This window comes from Labrus bergylta, chromosome 7 (genome assembly GCF_963930695.1).
Source record: "Labrus bergylta chromosome 7, fLabBer1.1, whole genome shotgun sequence".
NCBI lineage: Eukaryota > Metazoa > Chordata > Actinopteri > Labriformes > Labridae > Labrus > Labrus bergylta.
The window spans coordinates 28,809,372-28,828,045 of NC_089201.1; the positions used below are offsets into that span (position 1 = coordinate 28,809,372).

The 18,674-nt window shown below is 37.6% G+C and overlaps 1 protein-coding gene across 7 annotated transcripts in view; it reads right to left on the reverse strand.

Moving 5' to 3' along the window:
- The window catches only part of grm3 (glutamate receptor, metabotropic 3), a 47,762-nt gene that overhangs the window by 29,041 nt on the left and 47 nt on the right, over positions 1-18,674 (reverse strand). For 2 of the 7 annotated variants that reach the window (XM_065957308.1, XM_065957311.1), the window contains exons 1-4: positions 18,569-18,674; positions 13,714-13,777; positions 7,729-7,829; positions 6,078-6,137 (exon numbers count right to left, since the gene is read on the reverse strand). The exon at positions 18,569-18,674 is cut by the window's right edge and continues 41 nt beyond it. The gene's annotated coding sequence lies outside the window, so the exon portion shown is untranslated. Of the gene's footprint in view, positions 1-6,077; positions 6,138-7,728; positions 7,830-13,713; positions 13,778-18,046; positions 18,261-18,568 lie in introns of those variants that run through there. The other 5 variants (XM_065957313.1, XM_065957314.1, XM_065957309.1 and 2 more) reach the window with 4 other exon arrangements.

The window sequence follows — 18,674 nt, forward strand, 5'->3', positions numbered from 1 at the left end:
CCCCTTCCATGCTGAATGATTACAGTGTGAGGACTGAATGCATTTCACCACGCTGAAAACAATGAGGCCAACAACAGCTGATGCAACGACTATCCTATCTTTTATTGCCAATAAAGTTATCACTGTGTGTGTGTTTGGACTTTTTTCCTCATAGACAGAATGCACTACTTTGATAGACAATATAATTAAATATTATGTCGTTGTTAAAGGGGCATTTGATATATATCACAAGTAAAAGTTAATGTGACAGGCAGAAGTACTCAGCCTGTAAAGAGCTGTGTGATGTCTTTATAGTTTAGAGGTATTCTTTATTATGTAAAGGTGTCTTCAGGGGATGAATAGATTTGAAGGCCCTTTGAGGAACCTTCATTTTTGGGTGGTGGGTTTAGTTTAGTGACCCTTGTGGATGATATCAGTACTGTTTTTTCCGGGATGAAGACTGCAGTTCCCATGAGGTATATCCTCAGATGCCCTGTATGGAGAATCAGTGACACTTTTTCTGACACTCAAAGCAGCTCCACTGAGTTCATACCTTGCCAGCTACATTTCCCCCCCCAAAAAAGCAGAAAACAAGTGCCTTTTTTATATTTCTTACTGACTTTGACTTGTGGTTACAAAGTCAAGTTGTTTACATTTCTTGAAATTCATACATATTATTATAATGAGCAAAGGGAAGGTACATTTATTTTTCTTTTCATTGGGTTTGAATTGTCATTCACTATGGGCCATTCTACCAAACTGGTTCAAAGTCAGGTTGGAAACACTTTGAAATTTTTTAAGTTATAGTCCCAAAACTCATTTCCCTATATACATTGTACCATATCTGAAGTACACACATCTCGTAAAATAACCATCAACTTTTATATTGTATTTTTATACTGTTTTGTCTCTTTGTCAGTACCGAAACATAGTATTAAACTATGATAAAAACAATATTATGTTAACCTGTTAATATTATGTTTACTTCCCTTATGTAAAGATTATTCCTTCACATTTTTACTGAAGGTTTTCACAATAAAATCAATAAAAATGATTAACAAATTTCAAATTTCAATTCATACAATTCTTCAGTGCAATCTTTCTTTTTAAAATGTATAACGCTGATCAGATCGATTTTAGAGTTAATGATTTATGAGATGGAACATACAGTTAACCAATCAGTATCATAACATTTTAGTTGATAACTCAATATACAAGATTTACAATTCTTCACAATACAGACATATCAGTCATTCAGTGTGTAATGGATGCATTGAACATTCTCTAAAGTTTTACAAGGGAAGATACATTAAGAGAGGAAGATAATATACAGTACAGTGTTTGGTTATCTCTGCAAAGAAAACGATGTTGAGAGTTATCAAATGTCTCTTTGTTGACCCAGAAGGTACAGTAGTATTCAGCTTCACTGGTTAATCACTAGCCCAGCCGGAGCTGATCAGTTATGAAATATATAATGTATTCTCCAGTGATTTCAGTGAGTAAATGATACAGAGATAATATGGATGTGTATTTGTCCTCATTTGATGCTTGCTTGTGTGTATCTTTGGTCTTGGTGTTGGTATCACACAGAGACAACCACGCCTCCTTGGGTCATCTGGCCTCAACAGCCTTGTTTTTGGGAGTCTTTCTTCTTCATCTCTTCTCAGACCATAGATGCTTTCCATTGATGACTTTGGAGCTGTATTCTTTTGGCATCTTCTCACATGTTGATACTCCATGTTGGCGCTCCATGTTGGCCGTCTTAGTGTGGTTTCTCTGGTTCCTGTTACAAAACAGAGTTTACAATTCAAGGTTTTTGGTAAAGATTAATGAGTTCTTGTACGATAAAGCTAAGATAAAGTTTTTACTTTTTGCATGCATCTTGTGGTGATTAGGCTATAGTGAATCTTATCTATATCTTTGTAATATAACAATGAGTAAGGTATTTTACCCGGTTTTTGTAAAGTGTCTTGAGATAACACTTGTTATGAGTTGACGCTATACAAATAAAAATTGATTGATTCATTGATTGATCTTGAAGAGTGCTCACCTCTTACACTGGTGGCCTGAATGAGACAAGAGGGATTTTTTCACATTGAAAGAATTACCTTCTGTTCTGATTATGTTCTCATGTAGCGGATTGTGTTAAAAATCCACTGATATGCTGATGATATGCTCAAGAGCGACACTTACATGAAATAAAACCTATACTACTAAATAAACAACTTCTGCAACATGAAAGGTAATCGCTATGGAAATATGTAAAAAAAAATATCATACATAATCCAGTCATCGATCAATCAACGTTCTAAGCATTAAGAAAATCATGAGAAAATTCAAAGTACTTCAGTATACTAATAAACATTCCTGTTAACATAGCTAGTAAACAAGAATAATAACTCCTGATGATGCTAAATAATAACTCCTGACCCTTGTTGTGCCTTGGGCGCTAGCTTAATGGGATCCTTGCTAGATTCTAACATTGTATGTCTACTTGCAATTACGAAAACACAGCGCACAACTGTTTGACTGTAGCAGGTATGTATTGTTATCACCAAATTTAGCCTAACCTAGCAGTCTAAACGTAAACTCAGTTTGCCTTTCAGTAATACAGACTCACAAGGTTGAGACAAACCACAGTGTCTGCTGCATGTAGGTCTACAGATACATCGTCACTTTAAGCCAATCAGCGCTCACTTTGCTAACTAAATGCTACAAACGCTGTGTTATCAAATGTAGCTAGCATGGGCTGGTTCTGATTTAGCTACCAACTGTGTTTCATATTGAAATAAAAATACATGTTAGAATGTAAAATTGACATAATTTATGACATACCTGTGTAGTAGAAAGACGTCAAATTCAGGATCAGTTTTGAATCATTTCAACTCCAACAGGTGTCTTCATCTGTTCAAAGACCGAGGGTTGACTCGATCACTTTCCCATTTAGCTTTCCTTTGCGATTTGGTCTTTATTACATTTTTTTTACCTATTATTGCTCCTGCTGTCAGCCTATCATTGCCTCCCGCTGACTAACTTACTTCTCACTTCGATACTTTGGTCATCTGGTAGAGTTGTAAACAAAGCCACCTCTGAATTGTTCTATATCGATTTAATCTTCTGCAAAAATTCCTGACCCGACCAGACTTTAAAAGCGAGTATAATGACATAAACATTGTTGTCACCTATAGTCTCATTGCACGATGTAGTCCGTCATTCATATGGTCCGTAAGTGTTGTCCAGATTGACATATCTCAAGAATTGGTTGAATTTTTACATGGACATGTTTAGCAAAGCAAAAATACATGTTCCCAAACAATATCAAAACTACTACAATAAATAAGTCACCATTTAATATTTCTGACAATTTGGTTTATAAATTACAAAACGTATTGAATTAAAATCAGCCCTAGCTGTCCCTTTGTGTGCATGTTAGGAAATATTTTTGGCTAACGCAAAAACATGGTTTTGGAAACACAAGAAATAATTAAGAATATCTGCAATCTGATTGTAATGAGTTCTGCAGGACTTGTACACTTTGCATATATAGCTATAGATATATAGCACGTTAATAGCAGGGAGCCTGAGTAAGAAAGTCAGCATATACCAGCCCCTGCTGCACTGACTATGACCTTTCTTTTCTTGTATCTTCTACAAATTTATGCAAACCCATTACTACATGTCCAAGGGTCCCATTATTAAGCTGACATGAAGATAATAAATAACCTGTTCTTACTCTAGTCTCTCTTCCCCTTTGTCTGTATATATTTTAATATGATAAGCTAATGCTGGCCAGGACTCTCTTGAAAAAGGAGATCTTGTATCTCCGTGAGAATATTTTTTCTGGTAAAATTAAGGTTAATGCCAAGACACTATAAGCCCAGAGTAGAACATATCTTAATAAATGTAAGTGTTTTCTCATATATTTCCCATGAAGCTTCTCCAGTTCTCAGGAAGGATGAGAGAGAAGCTGGATGTTGACACTTTGACAAAGAAAATCAACCTAGACCAAGAAGCTGGCTTGTAGTGAAATATCTGTTGATTGCTGGAATCTCTAGCCTAGACCCTTGTTTGTGTGTGTGTAGGTGTGTGTGTGTGCGTGTTTGGAAGACAGAGAGATAGACTGAGTGTATGCCTCCCCTCTTTGGTGGGCAGGTAGGAGGATGAAAGCTTCTCTTAGATGCAGGCAGCTCAGATTTTCCTGCAGGCAGCTGCCATACCTTTACCTCTGTGCTCTGTAATATGACACACACATACAGACAAACACACAAATCCAGACAAACACCCACCCACACTCAAGACATACACACTCATGTGTATGCACAAACACACACCTCTTCTTCTCTGAGGGGTTGACCTAAAAGCAGACTATTTCTATGTCTTAGCTCCTTTCTTTTTCACCCGACAGTCTGAGGTAGCGTGTTCAGGTGAAAAACAGGAGACAAATTGAATCAGAATATGATAAATGGAAATTTAATAGAGAATTGGAGTGCAATTTAAACCTTATTTAAACCACAGTTAGACCTCATCATGCCAGATGCTCTTAGAAATCTCACAGGAGCAAACACCGACATATGTGATGACTATATACTTAATATCTGCTTGATGGTGATCTATCAAGCTGTAAGTCATGTGTGTGTGTATGTGTGTGTGTGTGTGTCAGTAGTATGTGTGTTAATGCTTGTGCACAAGGGAAGCAGAGCGTCTTTGAATTGTTTCCAGTGTTCTACAGAAATAGCTGGAGTTCCAGGAAGTTGCATCATTATCAGAGGCCGATGAAAAAAAAAAACACGAAGGGGAACTCATGAACACAATTTGAGGACATCAGTGTAACAAGGCTTCAGATCGTGGCTGTGAGTTTGTTTTGCTTGTGTGTGTGTGTGGATGTACAAGTGTGTATGTGCCTGTTGTGGCATAATAAAATGGTGTATTTGTGAAGCTGCAGACTGAATCGACAATTTTACCCGAAACCCTTTCATGAACAGTATGTTTTTAATGTAACTGGCAGCTCATAGAGTCAATTTCCAAGAAATGTGCCAAATAATATCTCGCAGCATTTTCACCCCTTGCTTTCATGGCGTCCACTGGAATCGAATGTTTGCTTCATTATAACCTCTTGGAAAGTGCCCAAACTCAGCGTCCTGTCTGAAAGGCTACCGAGCAAGCAGAGCTCTCACTGTGAAACAGAAGAATATGCTCTTTTTGGCCTCTTTTTTCATCTGAACAAAGATAATGCCAAGGAGGCCAAATTACAGCACTCACACTTGAATTGTGATACATTCCCAGTTTTTTTCAAGACGATGACATTTTCTCGCTGTTTGAGACAGTTTATTAGAAAGCAAGTAAACGACTATTGAATATCTTCAGTATATTACAACTAACATCCAATTGATGAGGTAGTTTAAATGTTCTTCAGAAAAGTGATGCTTACAGTAAATGTCAGTTGATGGAGTATACAAAGCAACATACTGAAAAACTGAAATGGCTGAAGTTACACAATGCACATCAGTGACAGATTTTTGAATTATTATCTTTAAAGATTATTTGGAAATTTATGAACAGCTCTTTCTCTTTCACCGGAATGCATGGTAAATCTCAGCACCCTACCTGTCCTGTCACTGGGCAGTGTTTGCTTGATGTTCAGTATTTCTTGTCGGATTCATTAATACACAAGAACCTTTTAATTCATAGCTTTTCAAATACATATTTAACGCAGACAAAATAGAAGACTTCAAAATGAAAATTATGGCAGACTAGCCTTGTGAAAAATCACTTAATGCAGTGTGACATGACCTTCTTCAAAATTAGGCATTTATCAGTTTTTTTAAAAAAAAATTAAATGATGCAAACACAGCATGGTCTTATGAGGAAAAGGTCAACCACTTTTAGGGAACTGAGCTTATTTGCTTTCTTACTGAAAGTTAAGAGGAATTTAGGGAATGTAAAACAAAAAAATAAGTCAATGCAGAAGCTTAATAAACTGCAGTTCCTTGAGTGTCCACTTGGGGCTGGCTCCACAAATTAATGGTTTGACAGCCCTACTATAGATGTGTATTTTCAAATCAAATACGCTCACAATATATAGGCATGAAATGTCTTACCTAAATAGAGAAGGAAACGATCATATGGCAGCTGGCACATGGCAACATCATCATAGATACCTTTAAAAAAAGACAAGAGGGACACACATGAGGAGACTAAACAAGGGTGAGAAAACAACCTGACTCTCCAAAGAGGAGGAAGACGAGAGAGGAGGATCAGATAAAGGAGGAGGCTGACTACTGACCCGTTCTCCCTGGGCGCCATGATGCAGAGCAACATCTGACAGGACAACCCCATTTCACCTCTGACCCCGTTCAAATCTGGAGCTGCTGAGTCAGTTGCGTGCGCACCACCACACTCCTTTTTTTTTTTTTGCTTCATGTGTTTATCCCGTTTTTTTCTCAACTGCATCCCCCCCTGGATCCTCGCCTCCTTTACTCCTCTCCCATTTATTTCCACCTTTTCTTACAGCCTCCTCAGCCCTCGTTCTCCCCCTAACAGGCAGGACTGCCATGGATGACACGTATCCAACTGAGAGCAGCCACGCAGGGTCGATGGACCGCAGAACACTGAGGGGAGAGATAGCCTTACAATCCAGTCCTCGCTGTGTTTTCTTTTTGTGTGTGTATATGTGTATGTGCTTGGTTATCTGTCTGTTCTGCACCTCACAGAAACCACAGCTGCACCATTGACTTAGATCTAATAGTATGAGGAGACACTGCATGTCCATGTGTGAGAGTTTTTTTTTCATCTTTTGTTATTTTTTCACGTCTAATGTTGGCAACGTGTGTAATTGTTTTTTTTTCCATTTGTGTAAGAGTGGAGCTGCTTTATTTTTGACCCTCACACAACGATCACTTGTTTGTGTGAAGACACGGTGTCCCCACCCTTATGAAAGTCTAAGGGAAGCATTGGGCTGTGACCATCAATTATTTAAGAAGTGTGTTGAAGGCAGGAAAGACTGATGAAGCATAAATAGGACAGAAATACCGTATATGAAAAAAAAAAAAATGCATCTGCCAAAAAAAGTGAGGCAGTGGAAGAAATATGAACAACAAGATGCCTCGCCTTGGGTTAAATGCTATTATCACTAATTACCAATCAAATCAATTTTTAAGCACTTTAATCTCGGATGACTATTGATGATACATTCACAGAGTCAGATAGAAACAAGCTTTTCCTGTATTGATCAGTAAGCCCATTTTGTGACCTGGATTAGGTTCAAAGGTTAAAGGCAGTATCATGTTAGAAACATGTGAATTGATTTCCAGGACCATACAAACAGCTGATTTTCAAAAGATTTCAACAATAGATCTTTCAAAAAAAAGAGTTACTCAGTTGGGAGTTTTGAAGTGTTCAATTCATACGCTCTAATAGATAATAAAATACTTTTTTTTTTATGAAAATGGGATTGACCCATACAAGAAGTGGTTCACTTCAGATACTAAACTGTGCTCTCGTGTGCAGTGGGTACTCCAAAGGGATTCTCCACCAAAGAAGCTTTTAACCTTTGAGCACCACACAAAATCTACAGAGTGCTCCGCGTGCTATTTTACACACCGCATGTTCATTTTACAGTGAGACCTCCTGAAGTGGTTTGTGACATGAGGACTCCTAATTAACTGCAATCATTGACAAGAAATATGTTTCAAAACAAAACTCATAGACGCTGTGCAAATTGCAGGACTAATTGAATCTGTTGTGTCTCACCATTGGGTTTCAGCCAGATTCCTCTGTCTTCATAGTTTCCATGAGTTTTGGTGGTCCATATCTCATCTCACTTGGCGTGATTAAAAAAAGAGCCGTTCAGCCTAAAACAGAGCAGGGTTGCGAAATGTGAGAAAGCATTCATCAGATCGGCATTTCATCACTGTAGAGGGCAGAAGGGCCCGTCAGAAGAAGAAATATCCCTCTGTTGATGGCATTTTTTTCCATCCATCAACTTAACCGTCATGTAATGACCCCGGGAGTCATCATGGAGCATCAGTCAACATTCTCATGGCATGGACGCTGCTGCTGCAGACTGCTTAATTCATGTCCACACCCCGCCAGTTATGTTGTCACTGTTGTCGATACATGAGGTGTACAGAGGGTTACAAGAGACAGGTAGAGAGTAATGGAGGGTATTGACAACAGCTAGCTACCACACAAAGAACAATGAATAGAGACGGTTTGGGCAGGCACACAGGTAGAAATAATGTTGTTGTTGTATTTTCTTGATTCAGGTGAACTGTGTCATACCTCACCGGTGATGAGAATTAAAAAAAAAAGATGAACTTTTTAATGTCTTCTCCCGCATAGTTGGAGGACTTATTATTACTTTAAGTAAGCTTAAAATGTACTTGTACACCGTAGCATTTTGAACAGGCATCTATAGGGTTATGTTTCACTGCTATTTAAACTATTTTATGCCTTTTTAATGCAACTTTCAAATATTCAATGCCATTTTTTAAATTAATTTAATTTCATGTTATTTCATAATGTGATGTCTTGTTCTGCTGTAAAGCACTTTGAGCTGCAATACTTGAATGAAAGGTGCTGTACAAATAAAGTTTATTATAATTATTATTATTATAGTAAAATACAACACAACACTGAGTCGTAACATTGGGCGTAGTATTGCATTCATCAAAGCAATAAAACAGATATTTATCAGGCAGTATTAAAATTGATGAAATTCATTTTGTGAAGAGTTCATCCTATACACGAGTTGTTGCTGAGACCCTTCCAGGGTGTGTAGCCTGCCGCTTACTTAGTGTCCACACCTCCTGTGACTCTTTGAAGATAGGTAACATAGAACATGGATGGATGGATAAGATGTCGTTCAGTGATTCTGAGAGGCATAAGAAAAGTTTGAAACTTCTCAATATCTCCATTTGTGCTTTGCAGAACTTTTCAAGGAACTAATTGAATCTGTTGTGTCTCACCATTGGGTTTTTTTTATGATGGTTTCAAGCCATCATAAAACAGTACTTGTCATTTTCAATCAAGTAAAACTGATAAAGTGACAAGTTATACTTGATTGATTAAAGATTGTCTTAAAGTGAGAAATAAGACATTCACTGGAACAATATATCTGGAACAAACTCCCAGAAAACTGCAGGTCTGCTGAAACTCTCATCTCTTTTAAATCCAGGTTGAAGACACACCTGCTTACAGCTGCCTTTCATTAAACAGCTTTAATAAGATTTTAAACTTTAACTCTGCACTGTAACTTTTAACTCTTTTTAATATTTTTACTTTATTCATTTCAATTATTTTCATTTGAACATATTTTCAGATTTAATAATTTCAGTGATTTTTAAATTTTATATTTTAATGTTTCTTCTCTTTCCTGTGTCATGATGCTTTTGATGTCTTGTGTGAAGCACTTTGAATTGCCTTGTTGTTGAAATGTGCTGTATAAATAAACTTGCCTTGCCTTGACTTGACTTCACATGTCTACATTTAATAAGAAAAAGTCAAAGGTAGTGCTTGAATTACATTTTTCTTTTTTGCAGAGTGTTATAGTTTATTGATTATTCCACAGTGACTCTGACAGCTCATGTGTCGTTCCTGGGTGTGCGGCAGATGCCCACACAGCAGTGAGCTTCCCTGGCATGTGTGGCTGGCGTGAGAGGGTTAAACTTTTCTGCATTAGAAATGAATTCCCAGTGTAGTTATTACACCTGATGCAATAGGGGAGAAACATAAAAAAATGGCTTTTGTTGCCTAAAAATGTTAGCAGGTAAATCGCTGGAAGTGTGACAGAAAGCTTTGCACTGCCAAATTATTATTTTGCTCAATAGAAATCAAATCTTTTGTTTTTACTTTAAATATCTGTTTACATGTTTAGCACGTTTTAGTTTTTTTCCTAAACATATGAGGAAAAACAACAATGATCAGTTTGTTTTTCTTTTTGAATGAGAACCTGGAAACAATGAGTCATGTAATCCCTTGTGCGGTGGACCATGTCAATTGGTAGGATTTAAAAAAACAAGCATTTTCACCTGTTAATTTGTGCAACAATTATTATGTGTAACACTGCAATCGATAAATAATTCAGTATGTCACATTGCTGACTCCTTCGACGTAGCTGAGATTAGGATGTAGACTAGATTGTTTAATGTTGAGTGATGTTGCTTATGGCAGTAATAGCTAGGATGTAATAACTCACGGTTTGCACCCTCAATTCTTTGCGCACCCCGGCAAGGTGGCTGCAAGGTGACAGATTTATTCAAAGACATTTTTTTTTTTTTTTAAGTCTTTTGCTCAGGTAGTTAGAGGATTATGTATTCCACAATCTCACTTCTCTCAGTACCTCCAGATAAGGGATTTTGTTTAAAAAGAATTACACAGCATTCCCGTCTCAAAGTCCTCAGCTGGCTCGAGGATTGTATTCATGGAGGCCCTTCTGAGCATAAGTCTATATCACAGATTTATAATATCTTACTGTCTGTAGCCTCAACCCTGCCCGGACCATCTGTAAACAAAAAGGGGGAGGATGATTTTTGGTGGGAAGGAAGTTGGCTGTTGCTGGGAGCCACTCAGCCTCTTCTGAGTGTCAAACATAATGTTCTTCACTTTAAAATACTTCACAGGCTTCACCTGTCAATGCTTGCCCAACTCTTTTCCTGAATTTTTATCCAACTTGTCAATGGTGTAACCGGGACCCTGAGAGACTCTTTCCCACTCATTCTGGGCTTGCCCAAGGATGATGAAATTTCGGAAGCAGATTTTTTTTAAGGGGCATTTTTCATTTATGTGTAATAAGGTCATTGACCCGGAGCCGCGGTTGGAAATATTTGGTGTGGCTCAAAGAGATCTCGGTCTCTCCCGAGTCCATACGCACTTCTGCCTTTTTCATCATTACTAGCAGCCATCTCATTTTGTATAAATTGGAAGTCTAACCTGCCCCCTCTGTGTAGCCACCGGGTCAATGATGTAATGGCTCACTTGAAGCTGGAAAAGCTCTGTTTCTTACCCAATGAATTTTTATTAAGTATGGCAGCCACTCCAAAAAAACTATTATAATAATGTTTACACTTGCAATTTAATGCATCTTACTATATGGTTATACATATTTGCCTCATTTTTATCTTTGTATTTTATTATTATATATATTTTAGGTAGTTTTCCCACCTGTTTGTATCCATTCTGATACAAGTATCTCACTTGCAATTCCCTTTTTATTATCATTATTATTAGTATATCTTGCCTCTGTACAGTCTTAGGTACTTAGTGGTATTAATATGGCTGTCTTCAGGGGGGGGGGGGGTCGCGGTGTTTTGGATGCTGTTGTATGTTTTTATGCGTGTTTTCCTTGTTTTTTTTCTTAATCTTGAATAATAATAAAATAATTATTCTGAATAACTTATTTGAAGTTAAACTATTTTTTAACAGTTTTATTCCGTTTAAAACACTAAACAGGATATAAAACACAAGCACCCACATATTTTTGTTATTTTGGCGGGAACACGTTCTGTTAATAAAGAACTCAAACACTCAACAATGTAAAAAAAAATCTGTTCTACTAGTGATCATCCATTATTGAACCGACAGTTTCTCGGTCGCTGTCGAGTAAACTGCACTGTGTAACTTTCATTTTAACACTTTAGGTTACAGCAGCCCCTTCATGACCAGTAAGTCACCTTTCACTCTCTACCTCACACAAACAAAGCACACACACACAAACACACACTCTGACACACACTACTTCCTCCTCAAGCTCATCATTTATTAAAGAGTCTGATCTTTCTCGGAGACACACCATCACAGCTGTACATCTCACTGCCCTTTCACTGCCTCATCCCCTGAGCCTATGTGTGTGTGTGTGTGTGTGTGTGTGTGTGTGTGTGTGTGTGTGTGTTTTGGTTGGGCTTTGTATTTTGGGAAGCATTTTTGTTAGTTAACAAACAAAGCAGTGCTTACATCTAGTGCGTGTGTGGCACATTTCTGGTGAGAAGTGAGCAGCAGTGATTCCTTCAGCAAGTGAAGGATTGCCAACAAAAACAATGCTCCATATTTTCTATTTGTGGAAATGCTGTTACCCTGGACAACTTCCCATATTTACTTGCAGGTCATGATAACATTGCGATAAGGTCTTCATCCTGACACTTACCACGTGAACTGAAAATGAGCCTTCATGGGGATTTTTATGTCTTCCATGAATACACCTTGTTGAAATATCATAAAAAGTTATGCAATTGTTGAATTTGTTTTTATCATTTTGTTTTATGTTCATTTAATCCATTTATCATTTACTTCATATATTTACTTTTTCTTTTATTATCATTTAATTCTTTTATCATTGAATTCATATGTCATATAGTCATAACTCCTTTTTTTTTTGCTTTTATATTTCCTGTCAACTCTACACACACCTGCGGTGCCTACACACCTGTGAGGTCAGGATAAGTGTGCCATACATTGAAGCAAAACCACATAGGAGCTCGTAGGCGTGTAGCGTTTCTGCGTATCTGCCTGGTTCACGGTCTTCGAGCTGAAACCACATATGAACTGAGTATCACCTATGTCATGAACTTGGTATGACCTGTGGATGTATCACGTTTCTGCAAATATGGATTGTTGAGGTTTTACAGAACCTTGAAAAAAGAGACGGTTTGGCTATAGAAAGGCTGTAAAAGCTGATCGGGGTTCTTTTTTGGCTTTTTTTTGACTCCACGTCACTCTGACTTTTGAATCCCCATTTTGGGACTTAGTCTCTGAGACCAAGATCTTTTAAAACCTCAAGTGTCTACACTCTCGGGTTTAGACTTTGGTCTTTCTGTTTTGCTTTTCTTTTTACATTTTTATATTTTTACTTTTACTGTTTTGTATTTGCATTTATATTATCATTTGAAGTTTTTTAAATACATTTTTGCAGAAACTTTTTGAAATCATTTCTCTGACTGAAATCATTTACACCACAAAGACCGGAGTCTCCCTTAAGGACCCCGTGAACCTCGGAAGGTAAGCTTGAGTAGTCACACCACGGCACACTTCTACTGACTTTTACTACACACCTCATACACACCTAACATCCTAGAGAGGGGAGTTCACAGTTATTCCCTCTCTGGGGGGTAATCTAGAGTCCTATACCAGGGGTTATCCTTGAATCGAATTATTCTAGAAATGAATGTTAGGCAGATAATCCTGGGGCTGTGATTATAACTTGCTCATCCGTCCTCCAAAGGGTGTTAGAGGAGTAATTTTACATAGCTCCTTCCACTAGGAAAGAGTAGACTAGCCGGTTGGTAGGAAGCGAGCTCTCATTTAGTTCTAAGAAAGAGTAGTCTAGTTAACTAATGGGTGGTGAGCTTCCGTTAGCTATAGTAAAGTTATTCACCCCTTTTTGCATGTTCAGGACATGCTACAACCTTCATGTGTCATATTAGCAACATCATTTCTTTTTCATTTGAACACATATTTCCTCTTTTCTATTTCTATTTCCTATTTCCTCTTTGCTTGCTGAAACCCACACGCAAATGTATTGAAGAAACTTCCTCCACTATCATGTTCCACATTTCTAGAGGTGCTAGAGAGATATACTGCAAACATTCTACCAGGGTTCTATGCTGTGACCTTTACAACCAGTGATAAATTCTTTATCTTATAGTGGCATATGAGCCCTTAAAACTTCCTGATAATGATGACTTAACTGAGGGCCCTGACAATAAAAAACGAGGAAACAAAAGTACGTTTCCAATAACTTACTTGTTTCATTAGCGTATTAGACCCCTCCTGACTCTGCCGAGATTGGATCCCATGTTTTCATTTCCTTAAACCAGAAACAAGAAAACGAGTTTGAAAGAGGACACTTCATCATTCTGTTATATAAACCAAATCATATAAACAAATCTACGGATATCGTTCAATAGAATTGACATCAATGTATAAACTGTTTGTTCTAAATGTAAAAGCTCTGGTACAAAGACTCACAGGAACTCTGACATGAGTTCAGCACCATGGACAGCAACCTAAAGAAGTACCTACTCTTAGTATTCATAAAACCACTCTTAGGATTGCATATGAACTTGGGCTGCCAAACAATTAAATTTTTTCATTTGCGATTAATCACAACATTTCAATAGTTAAGTTGTTATTAATAGCATACTTAATTGCATGTTTAAAATTCAATTATTTCACATATAAAAACAGGGTTGTTGTACTGTCTCAAGCTGAGAATACTTTACTTGCTGTTTTGATTTTTTTTGAGGTTCATATTTTGGGCTTAGGACATTTTGGGATAGGACATTGGAGAGTCAGAAATTGGGGAGAGAGAGAGAGAGAGAGAGAGAGAGAGAGAGAGAGAGAGAGAGAGAGAGAGAGAGAGACAGAGAGTGGGGAATGACATGCGGGAAGGAGCCAGAGATTGGATTTAAACTCGGGCCGTCCACTTGGAGGACTACAGCACTTGCACATGGGGTGCGTGCACTAACCACTAGGCTACAGTTGCCCATGCTTTTATTTTGAAATAAAGTAAGGCACTTCTGTTAGATCAAAAGTTATGACATTTAACTTGAACTAGGAAAAAATAACTTATGTATCAAAAACCAAATGAAAACAGCTGAAAGGAATGGTAAAAAAAAGTGACATGTTTAATGTCTTAAGGTTTATATTACTTTTAACTCGTCAAGTGAAAAGAGACATTCAAAGATGCACCTGTGTCGTTCTTTTCCATCACTGTGACTACAGAGACACACTCTGGAGGATTATCCACAAGTGTGCCGAGAGGGAGTAAATAGCATGCGTTTAAATGCGTTTATAAATTCAATATCTTAATTAATAGCAGTTAACTAGTTAATGCTGAGAGCTCCGATATTATCATATAAGATTGATTTAATACGGGGAACACGGCTCAGAACTGTATTTACTAATTCATAATCTAGTATCAAAAGAGAACAACAAGAAATCTTGTATTCTTGCCTTTTTTTCCCGTTACAAATGGGGTAACATAAACATCTGCAAGTATGAGCAAAATGCTTCTGCAAAATATTGAAAAAGCTGAAAGGATACTTAACGTCAAAAATAATGAATAATTAAATCAATACATTCTTATTAATTAATCATGAACTCATTGTTTACTATGTTTCCATGAATATTCATATATCTACCAGCATATTTACACGTACTACTGTGTGCATAGCAATCAAAAGAACCACTATTTATTGAATTTCATCATTTTTAAATTTGCCCCTCCACATTACAAGGCTGATGTCAACACATTAATCCCGATATCATTATGACAGAAGAGCTGCTGTTTCTTTAAGGAAAGTTGGCCTTCTAGTTCAGGATACTTTTGATGCTTCTGTAAAGCACTACACAATATTCAGTCGCTTAAAACGGATATCAAACAGCTACAAGAAACAAGAACGAAGAAGAAATATTAATAATAATAATTAGTTAGAAAACACTTTAATACATTTTAAGACACATACTCTAGGGCGGCTGGCTATAAGCTCAGCTGATAGAGCGGGCTCATCATGTGTAGAGGCTATAGTTGTCAACGCACTGGTCGCAGGAAAGACTCACTGTCAGACTCCTGACGCCTTTTTTTCTGCATGTGTTTCTCTTCCCCTAACATTTCCTGTCTCTCTATAGCCGTCCTTTTCTAAAGCACTTACACAAGATAGCTCTATAGAGTCCTACTTTACACTTGAATCCTTTAAACATTTTATAGTTATAGTTTATAGTTATAGTTTGACTATAACTATAGGTATAGTTGGTGTATAGACTTTACACCAACGTCAAATTAGGACTACCAATCTATAACTATTGATCATAGTACATGAAAGTACATAAGAATAATTTAACAAGATATAGAGCATGTTTACAGTGAACTTGTATAACGTATTTCAAACACACCTCATAGTGTTCTAATCTCCCTTCAGGAGGGATGATTGTTTTCCTCAGAAGTGGAGGCAGCTCTGGAAACAACCACAGTTCGCGGTGTGTGTCATTAAGTTGTCTTTACAGACATACAATGAACTACAAGTTTTGTCTCAATGATATTTCAGTCTACTTTGCCAGATTTAATAGAGCATATACGAAGTGCAGTATGTATACTGCAGCAACCAAGACTCTAGCTGATTCAGATCTATGCTGTACAGTTGTGTTTGTATATACATTAGAGAGCCTCAAAAAAGATCTGGATGAGAGTCAAAGACATGGATCAGGATGCAGGTGTGATTTTAATGCGTATTTTCCTCAGCCACTGAAGCAAATTCTGACTGAATGTCATGCTTATGGCGACTGATTATTTGACACTGTAAACATTTTTGTCAGTTTTGTGTTAATGAATTTTCCCTTTAAAGACAAGCATGGGTTTAAATTGTGATGTCGCTGCGGTCAATATTGCGTGACTCTTTTTAGAGAACCTTACTCCAAAGTTATCTGATTTATCAAACACAATGATAAACAGATCAAATATATCACAAGAAACTCTAAAGAAAACATCAACCCATGATAAATTACTGTGAGCACTGCTTGAGCTTTCAACATCTCTGTCACAGCACAGCCGAACACCTACACATTACCAATCAAAAAAAGAGAGAGGACCTTTACAGTTGCAGGTGCTTCCTTTTCTATGCACTGTGTGCTGTGATGAGCCTCTGTGCTGCATGCAGTCCGGTGAGTGTTTCTGTGTGGAGGCTACAAGGCCGTTTGAATACACACCAGACACAAATGATGCACACCACTCATGTAAGCATATTTACTGCCACAAAAAAATGCAGAAACTCAAGGCTGGATCAATTTGCTGACAGACATTGGCCCCCTGAGTAGCACTGAATGCACGTTTACCTCACACACATGCAAAACTGAAAATACATCCATCTAGTGGTGTGTAAGCATTTCTTAAAGGTTTAACAAAGCACCAAAAAAGTGCCCACTTAAACTTTGCGCTCAGTCCCACACTGCGTTTTAACAGAAAATTCACAAAACACACAAACAGACACACATAGGTATACATACTGCAAAATTAAAGATTAAACATTAGAAACATTCTGTCACAAAAACACATGAAATCTGAAATATAAACACAGACTATTTGCATTTGCATCATGAGACTAATGAATGATAGATTGCAACACTAAAAAATGTATTAAACAGAAATATCTAGAAATGTGCACTACAAGAACTTTGTATAAAGGTTCAAGTGTGCAGTAGACGTATCAAAATGCAACATTTACATTAAAAATCTATGAAAAAATAAGTGGAAATCCTGCATTTTCTCTGTTTTGAATTCCTTAGTTGCCCACAAAACATGCATTATGATTATGAAGCAGGAGTTAAGGCTCTGAATAAATGCTTTTTTCTATCCCTCCTCTCTAAGATAACTCATAAGTAAAAGAGTTGATTTAAAATTGTCATTACTCTTAGAGTATAAAAAGACACCCTCTGATGTTGGCATTGCAATTCTAATATGGGTTTAGACATCACAGATGAAAAAAGCACCATGTAAACTCCTTTAAAATTACATTTTAGTGATACTTTTAAGTGGAAAAGTCGAATGAAAATGTAAAAACATGAACGTTGTTTAACTTTTCTGCTGTTAAAAAAAGAAAAAGGAATTGTGTTTTTAACAAAAACTAATAGCTAATACTAATAGCTCTTCATCAGCTGGTCAGCACATTAAGTAGATAGATGTGTTATTTACAATTAGTTCTGCCTGTGAGGACATATGGTGTCATAAGACCATTTGGTATTTGGTTTATGACAGTTTCAAAAAAATGAACACTGTTCACAAAAAGAAAGTCCAAGCTAAGCTTACTGTTGACGAATGAAAAGCCGCACCTGCTCTGAAGAAATCCAGCCAAAAGGCCCCAAAACCAAACATGTAATCCGGAGTTGGAGTGTTAACACAAGAAGTATCTGTTTGCAGTGATATGCTTAGAACATAAACTAAGTCCACGGTCCACCACCCCTCAAACCTCGAGAGTCAGCTTAGAATGGATGTGAAAGTGCGACTGCATCACAAACACTCTACGTCTAAAATCTCTTGTGCGTAGCATTTAATGTCCTTAAAGACATCCTGCTCATGCTGTACCTTTTCCAAGAGGTCCACGCGCCTCTCCCTGGCGCTAGGTGTTAGGTGTGAGTGGGAAAGTCATCCCCACTGATGAACAGTGAGCAAAGACGGTTATCAGATCCACCTGTATGCCCGTTTCCAGAGACGCACTATCCTCGCATCTTTGTCAGGCTCTGCTGTCTAAGCCCAAATAACTTCTCCACGCAGCGTATAATACGCAACTGCAGATACTCTCTGTTTCACCTTCTGTATCCTTAACATAGATCTGCTGCAGAGATTAGCAACCATCTTTTTCCCACACAACCCGCGATCAGTAGGAGGATACTCACAAGAACCACATGCATGCAGAACGACTCTGTGTTCAAAAAATCCTGCGCAAAGTTCAAAGCAAATTGTCCCCCCACAGTAGGGTACCTGACGCGCGCTTGAACGATCCTGGACTGACAATTTTCACTGCACTCTGTCGCCTAACACTGGAATCTAACACTGCACTAACACATTTTTCCCTAACAGATAGTGACTATGTTGTGTATGACCTACCTTTACGACTTGGATCATTCAAATGTTGCGCACAAATCTTCAGCTGCTGGAAGTTTGACTTTAGTCTACTCCTGATCCCTCGGAGGAGTCGCACTGAGAGAGAGAG